General features: G+C 37.2%; 1 non-coding gene across 1 annotated transcript; it reads right to left on the reverse strand.

The window, feature by feature from the left end:
• Positions 1-2,366: 2,366 nt before the first annotated feature.
• On the reverse strand, positions 2,367-2,439 carry Trnak-cuu (transfer RNA lysine (anticodon CUU)). Its single transcript has one exon. It is a non-coding gene; the product is annotated as a tRNA-Lys (tRNA).
• Between the last annotated feature and the right edge of the window lie 6,474 nt (positions 2,440-8,913).

Genomic DNA, 8,913 nt, shown 5'->3' on the forward strand with positions numbered 1-8,913 from the left:
GCTTTTCCTACAGAATGTGTTACTGTGCTGATTTCTTGTGTTGGAATGGTGGAGTTGATACAGATGAGGCAAAGGCTAAAACTACAACTTTTATCAACCTTCCACATTCAGAAAAACATTCTGGTGTGCAGCTCTTCCTAATGAGGTCCACGACACCATAAATGGCTATGTTGCATCTAACTTTTAATTTTATCTTGCTTTGATGAGTAATTATTTGTAGTAATGCTATACATTCTCACACATGCAAACCCATTAAGATATCTACATATATTTGCACATTTTATATTTCAGTTAGCTTTTAATAAAAATGAGTAAAATAATCAATATTAGCCCAAAATATCAGATAACGTTGCACCCACACAGTGCTGTAAATATATACAATTTAGTTTTATAGTGATGAGCATATAAAACTATAACTTAAAAACATTATTGTAGGAACTAATTTAGATAATTAATCTGATATTTTTAATCTTTGTATCTAATTACTTTGTTACTTTGTATATAAATTTTCTGTTTATTTAATAGCTGTTAAATATTAGTTAAATAAAGCTGGAAAATTACATTTTATAGATGCTCCTATTCTTAATAAGTTTGTTTAAATTTTTATTTAAATTATTGGCACATTAATAACATTTATTTTTATAGTACGTATTATGTAAATTTATACAAATACGCATAATTTCAATTTATTTTTTTCAAAGTCATATTGAAAAGACATTATAGCTTTTCTTGTTTGTTATGAAAAATAATACCAGGGTAAGAATGTTGAAGAATAGACATTGAAAACAATTAGTCTTGTTGAACATTTAACTCTTTATATTGTTGTAGTCGCAAAATTTGTTCCAGTTTAATTTTGTATATTTAAAATTTGTATATTTGCTGTCTGTTTTTATAAAATGATGTAGTGTATTATAAAAATCTGTATTAATATGTCACTAAAAACAAAAAAATAAAAATAAATATACTATATTGCCTAACTATAACACTCATTGGGGTGTTATGTCCCTAATTAAACTTCCTTCAATTGATGAATGGATAATTAAAATGTGATATAAATACATAATTAAATTCTATATGGTTGTAAGGGAGCCATTTTAGGGTTGGCAAGAATCTTGACTCTAGAGAGGTTCCCAGGGGTCCAGAGAGATGTCCCCAGCTAGACGCTTGGGCAGCTGAGGAGAGAAAGCCTGAAATGGCCCAATCCTATAGCCATACTAATGAATATCTTGCATATCACCATAGAACCTTCATCTGGCGATGGATGGAGATAGAGACAGAGACCCACATTGGAGCACTGGACTGAGCTCCCAAGGTCCAAATGAGGAGCAGAAGGAGGGAGAACATGAGCAAGGAAGTCAGGACCACAAGGGGTGCACCCACCCACTGAGACAGTGGCGCTAATCTAATGGGAGCTCACTAAGGCCAGCTGGACTAGGACTGATAGAGCATGTGATCAAACCAGACTCTCTGAACATGGCAAACAATGAGGGCTGCTGAGAAGCCAAGGACCATGGCACTGAGTTTTGATCCTGCTGCATGTGGGAGCCTAGCCTATCTGGATGTTCACCTTCCTAGACCTAGATGGATGGTGGAGGACCTTGGACTTCCCACAGGGCAGGGAACCCTGACTGCTCTTTGGACTGGAGAGGGAGGGGGAGAAGAGTGGGAGGTGGGAAGTGGGGGGTGGGGGAGGAGGAGGGAAATGGGAGGTGAGGAGGAGGCAGAAATTTTTAATGAAAATTATTGGAAAATAAAAGAAATAAAAATAAAATAAAAAAGCAATGAAATTGCTAAAATGTCAGGTAAATCTTTGAAACTGGAAAATATATTCAGTGGGGTAATACAGGCTCAGAAAATAAATGATTTATATCTTCTTTAATTGCTCATCCTAGCTTAAGATTTTTTGATTTTATGATATAATCAGAAGTAGTCACAGTACCCAGGAATGTAACAAGTGATGAGATAAGAGAAGTTCAAAAGAAGGATAATGGGGAAGATGATGTGGGAGTGATTTCTTACTAATAAAGAAACTGCCTCGGCCCTCATAGGACAGAAAATTAGGTAGGCGGAGTAGACAGAAGAGAATGCTGGGAAAAAGAAGCTGAGAGTGAGTCGCCATGATGCTCTCACTCCAGACAGACGCAGGTTAAGATCCTCTCTGGTAAGCCAGCTCATGGGCTACACAGAATATTAGAAATGGGTTAGAACAATATGTAAGAGCTAGCCAATAAGAAACTGGACCTAGCCGGGCCAGGCAGTGTTTGAAAGAATACAGTTTCTGTGTAATTATTTCTGGGTATAAACTAGCCATGCGGGCGGCTGGGTGCCGGGGACGCAGCCCCGCCGCTCCTAATTTCAACAGATGGCGCCCAACGTGGGGCTCGAACCCACGACCCTGGGATTAAGAGTCCCATGCTCTACCGACTGAGCTAGCCGGGCCAGACAGTGTTTGAAAGAATACAGTTTCTGTGTAATTATTTCTGGGTATAAACTAGCCATGCGGGCGGCTGGGTGCCGGGGACGCAGCCCCGCCGTCCCTAATTCAACAGGAAGAGGTGCTATAACAGGAGAAAGGATAAAAACAAGGAACAGAAATTTTTTTCTGAGTAACAGAGAAGAAATAAACTACAAAGAGAAGTACAGGGAGAAAGAGAAATAAGTAACAACAATAATGTTTGAAAAGCCATAGATAAAGATAGTACTTTGTATATGTGTGAACACACAGAATTTAAATTGATTATTGTGACAGAGTTAATATTCCCCCACTAGAGTTACTGACTATCAAACAAAAAGCACAGAAAAACTACCCTTTGAATTTCTGTTCACCAAGATACAAGAAACTCCTCAAAGAATACAAACTATTGTAATTTTTCCTGGTAGATTATGGAAACTTGAAGATAACTCTCTGTTGGAAAAGAAACTGGATACATCGAGATAGAACTGACATAGAAGAAACCTCCTTCTTATGAACTATATATTATAATGTTTTATGATGCTGTAAAACTTTCAAGGGAAAAATTGATTAATAATACTATCCAGTAAAGCCTAAAAAACAAAAAAATGACCAGCCTGAAAAATAACCAACTCGGTACAATAGTAACAAGCTTATCTTGTCAACAACAAAAGAAGATCTGTTTGGACATCAGCTGTGCTCAATAGAAAGGACCATGAGCACTCAGCCATGATTGACACATCTATAACATAATGCCTACACCTGAGACCCAAGGTTCATCATAGATTAAAGGCAGAGTTATTATAAGAGACAAAGGGCCAGGATTTTTGGTAGTTATTTTTAGACATCACAAGGTTGCTGGGCGCATAAAATCTCAGCAAGATTTGTCCAAATATGACCTAAATAATGACCATGCCTATACAAAAGAAAAAGTGTATGGTAGAAATGTGAAGTGTAGTCCGTAGTTGAGAAGCTAATGGTTTTCAATGATGCTGAAAGAGGGAGAATCAGGTTATTTCCAGGAAAGATCCCTATGTTAGGTTGTCCAGTCTAAATTAGTTAATACTAAATACACACACACACACACACACACAAACACAGAGCATTAATATTAAATTGATTAAGTAGTTTATATATATATATGTGTGTGTGTGTGTACATGTGTATGTCTGTAGCACAAATAATTATAGAAGAGATCATGAACTTGAATACTTAGAGTAATACTACAATTTATTATCAAAAGAACGTGTTTTGTGGATTAAAATATAAATCAATGAAAACACATATATCATTTTTACACATAACTAGCAAATGTATTTTGATTCATTGGTAATTTTCTGAAAGAGTTCTATTCAGAAATTATCTTCCATATGACAAATATTTAAAATACAACAATAAGTGTTGAGAAATGTCTCAGTTTGTAAAATTCTTGTCATGGAAAGCTTAGGATTTGAGATTTTACAAACTTCATTTTCATCATAACATGTCTCCACTTTCTCTGTAAATATAGAGCAGGCAGTCAGGATATTAGTGACCCACTTGAATTTGTGGATTTTGAAAAGATCACATTACCTTGATGATTTAAGCATATTCTCTTAGGAAACATAAGCTATATTAGGTAAAGCTCACATGGCTTTATGGAAATGAGAGAAGACTATTAATCTTAACATATGCTTCTCCAAAAGAGCCAATGACCTCTGAGTTCTAAAATTTTTACCAAATATCACTTGTGATGAACTTTCTTTTATAAAGCCAGCAAATAAATAATAATGATTTCTTTGTATGTGAACTCAATTACAACAGCTTTCTAGGACAAAAAGAATCACAATAGCCAAGATGCAGACTGAACATAAATGTTTGTCCATAGATAAACAGACATGAAAAAGTAATGACATAAAATGATGAATGCTGCATGGTCACTCTTCTATGTCAATATAATGTGCAGTCAGTTATGTAAAGACAGAAAACAATGGAGTTTCCAGGTCTTGGATACAGGCATAGAAAAGTAAACACGATCTCAACTCTATAGAATGTGTAATTCCTTTCCATTTACTCAGTAAGTCAGAAAAACTGATTCAATCATCAAATTCTCTTTAAAAGATGATAAATCTTGTGCTAACTAAAGAAACAACTGATACTACATTTTTTGTATAATACTTGATTTTTTTTAAAGACAAGTTTTTTTCTGTCTGGCTATGGTATTGTGTGACAGTTTAGTCTGAGATTGAAACTTTTCTTCCCACAAAAGAGCTCCTTAGGCGGGAAGGTAAACTCTTCTAAAGAGCTTCAGGAAGCTCAATCCGGTGCTCGAATGTGGGTCTCTGTCTCTATCTCCATCCATCGCCAGATGAAGGTTCTAAGGTGATACGCAAGATATTCTTAAGTATGGGTATAAGATAGGGTCATTTCCGGTTCCCTCTCCTCAGTTGCCCAAGGTACTAGCTGGGCACATCTCTCTTGACACCTGCCAGCCCCTCTGGAGTCAAGTCTCTTGCCAACCCTAAGATGGCTCCCTTAATTAGGATATATACTTCCCTGCTCCCATATCCACCCTTTCTTTATCCCAACCATAGCATTCCACCAAGCTCTCCCCATCCTCCCCTTCTCACTTTTCTTTCCCCATCTCCCCTTTCCCCCATCCCACTCCACCCTCAAGTTCCCCCCATCCTCCCCTTCTCACTTTTCTCACCCCATTTCCAATTACCCCCATCCCACTTCACCCCCAAGTTCCCAGTTTTTGCCCGGGAATCTTGTCTACTTCCCATATCCAGGTGGAGGACTATATGTTTTTCTTTGGGTTCACTTTCTTATTTAGCTTCTCTAGGATCACAAATTATAGGCTCAATGTCCTTTATTTATGGCTAGAAACCAATTATGAGTGAGTACATCCCATGTTCATCTTTCTGGGTCTGGGAAGGTCCAAATGAGGAACAGAAGGAGGAAGAACATGAGCAAGGAAGCCAGGACCGCAAGGGGTGCACTCACCCACTATGACAGTGGGGCTGATCTGTTGGGAGCTCACCAAGGCCAGCAGGACTGGGACTGAATAAGCATGGGATGAAACCGAACATTCTGAACATGGTGGACAATGAAGGCTGATGAGAAGCCAAGGACAATGGCACTAAGTTTCGATCCTACTGCATGAACTGGCTTTGTGGGAGCCTAGCCTATTTGGATGCTCACCTTCCTGGACCTGGATGGGGGGGGGGCTTGGACTTTCCACAGGGCAGGGAATCTGGACTGCTCTTAAGACTCGAGAGGGAGGGGGAATGGAGTAGGTGGAGGGGGAGAGGAGTGGGGGGAGGGGGAGAGAAGTGGGAGGAGGAGGAGGGAAATGTGTGGAATGGGAGGTGGGGAGGAGGCAGAAATTTTTCTCAACAACAACAAAAAAAAGCTTCAACTGAGACAATGGGGATGTTCTATCGGGATCTCACCAAGGCCAGCTGGCCTGGATCTGAAAAAGCCTGGGATAAAACCGGACTCGCTGAACATAGTGGACAATGAGGACTACTGAGAACTCAAGAACATTGGCAATGGGTTTTTGATCCTACTGCACGTACTGGCTTTGTGGGAGCCTAGGCAGTTTGGATGCTCACCTTACTAGACTTGGAGGTGGGTGGTCCTTGGACTTCCCACAGGGCAGGGAAATTTGATTGCTCTTTGGGCTAACGAGGGAGGGGGACTTGATTGGGGGAGGGGAGGGAAATGGGAGGCGGTGGTGGGGAAGAGTCAGAAATCTTTAATAAATAAATAAATATTTAGATAAAAAAAAAAGCTTCAAGAAATCACTAAAACTGACCAACTGACCAGATCCACTAAGCTCCTCCCTTCCAAAGTTAGCAATAACAATGAGAGTTTTTCTGACACTAGTGAAGTCAACTTGTCAAAACTTTTCTTAGAAAAGGAGAGATTAAAAGGAAGCTCTTAAAACAGACCAGATTCCTGGAAGAAACAGAAACCATTGGCCCTGCTGAGAAGACGTTTAGATCAGTTGAGGCACCTGGAAAGGAGACTCTACAACCTGCTGAGTGGCTGCATGCAGACTGTGCAGTATGATCGTGGTTCCCAGCTTTGCGAGCTATATCTCATAAGTTGGGCCTTAAAATTGCAGATTTCTCAAGTACCAATCATATCTTCCTATAAAGGCTTAAAAAGAGGAGTAAAGAACATTCTACAATCTTAAACATTTTGGAATTGCTTCCTGAATCACAGACATTTTCTCAAGAGTATATATACTTCTTAATTCTCACTTACATTGTTTTAATTTTCAACAAATACTTACATTTAGAGTTCAATTTTAACAGTGTGACACTTCCAATTGCTTTATTTCTTTGCAGTAAAATATTTTGACTTGAAGCATTTCCTTAACAGATCTTATAGTTACCCTTTAATCAGACTGCAAAAATATAATAATATGTGCTTAATATTCTGATTTATTTTAAATTTTGAATATGCATGTATATTATACATAAACATAGTTGGTTATAAAAATATAAAACCTTTCACTGGGTGTTGGTGGCACATGCTTTTAATTCCAGTACTCAGGAGGCAGAGCCACACAGGTCTTTATGAGTTTGAAACTACTTTGGTCTATAAGAGCTAGTTCCAGGATATGCTCCAAGCTACAGAGAAAGGCTGTCTCAAAAAAAGTGTGTTATGTATATGTGTATGTATATGCATATGTATGTGTGAATATGTGTATTGTATATGTACATATACATATATATATAAACTTTTAAATAACTGCTTATATTTTAATTCTACAACATTATAGCACCTATTAATTTGCTCTTCACTGTAATTTTTACTTTGTTACTAGGTGTTTTGATAAAGAAATTGAAAGCTAATGGTGAGTGTTGTAGAAAGCTGCTTGTTTGTTTTCTGGCTGCCCTCTGCTTGTTTGTTTCCCAGCTGCCCAGACTCCAGCAAAGTTTCAGCAAGTCTGTCTCCGGTGACAACTCCATAGCCTCTCCTTTACTCTGCCTTCTTCCTCCAAGCATTCAGTTTAGATTTTCCCTACCAAACTATGTTCTGCCCTACTATAGGTCCAAAGCAGTCCTTTATTATCCAATACTATTCACAGCATACAGAGGGGGAATCCCACATTACCTCCCCTTTTCTGTTTAAATAAAAAGGAAAAGTTTAAATTTAACATAGTAAAATTACACATAATAAAACAGATGTCAAGTAAGAATTACAGTTACAATATTTATATCTACTTTATCTTTTGTTAAGATAACTATAACGATAATTATATATTCTTTAACTCCATCAAAGTCTCCAGAAGGATATGATATTACCTAAGTAAAAAGGAAGGGAATTGTAAGCAAATTCCAAAACTCTAGAATTGACAGACATCTTACTGCATGGACAGTCACCCAAAGTTCATCTGTACTATTGGTGCATCTGTCTTCAGCCTACAGGCACATAGTATCTAGCAGACTTTTCCACAAAACAGAAAATTTCAAAGACAGTTCTGTCTATATTGGCAGTTTGTCAGTCACTTTTTCTCTGTGGGTCCCACATATCCAGCTCACACAGCATAACATCAAGCAGTCTAGGCAGGAGCAGTTTCTTGTACAAATGGCTAGCAAACTCCATAAAGTGCCTCTTCAATGTCCATTTACCTCTTGAAGTAATTGGTGCTACCAGGAGCAGATGTGTCTCATTGTTATGAAAAGTTCTAAGATTTTAAAATTAAATTTTAAATGTCAGATTCTGAAGTTCTCTGAAAGATTTGAAGAATACCTATCCAACTAAAATATATCTCGGTACATCTACAAAACCTAACATGATTACAAACTTGACTGTTATAGATGACTCTCTATTAACCTATATTTCTTAATTATACATTACATTTTTAAATAAACTGCACAAACACAATACCTTAATCAAAAGCAGAAATACATATACACAGTATTTTAAAAATTGACCTTAAATTTGTATCAATAAACCAAGATCAATACCAGTGCAAATCTCTATTATTTATCCCCCTTTAAATGGAAAGAAACATTTATAAATAATATTTAGGAATAGAGGCATAGTTCTCCAAACTACTTCCTGCTGTTTACTGAACAAAGTAATTTTTGAGGGCTATTAAGGGGACCTTTCAGGAGGTCCTGGTGCATCAAACCACATTAGTCTGGAAGGATTCCACAGGTTCTCTTCCTCTGTGGAAATCAAAGAAGAACCTCTTTTCCAAAATAACAAATTCTGAATTCAAGATCTTGAAGTCAAGATACCTTTAACGTATACATGTTGGTTACTTAGCTCTTTCACAGTCAAAAAATTCGAGGAAAACACAATAATATACATAATACAGACTTTCTATTTATATTTCACTTTTAGGTGGCTTGTTTTTATTCAATTATTTTTTAATATTTATTTTATTATCTTTACTCCTTTTATCTATGACTGTCTGTACTCCGTATCTTTGAAGACTGTTTTTTCTAAAATATTTA

The sequence above is a fragment of the Alexandromys fortis genome, unplaced genomic scaffold, assembly GCF_014885135.2.
Source record: "Alexandromys fortis isolate MF-2015 unplaced genomic scaffold, M_Fortis_MF-2015_v1.1 scaffold_12, whole genome shotgun sequence".
Lineage (NCBI taxonomy): Eukaryota > Metazoa > Chordata > Mammalia > Rodentia > Cricetidae > Alexandromys > Alexandromys fortis.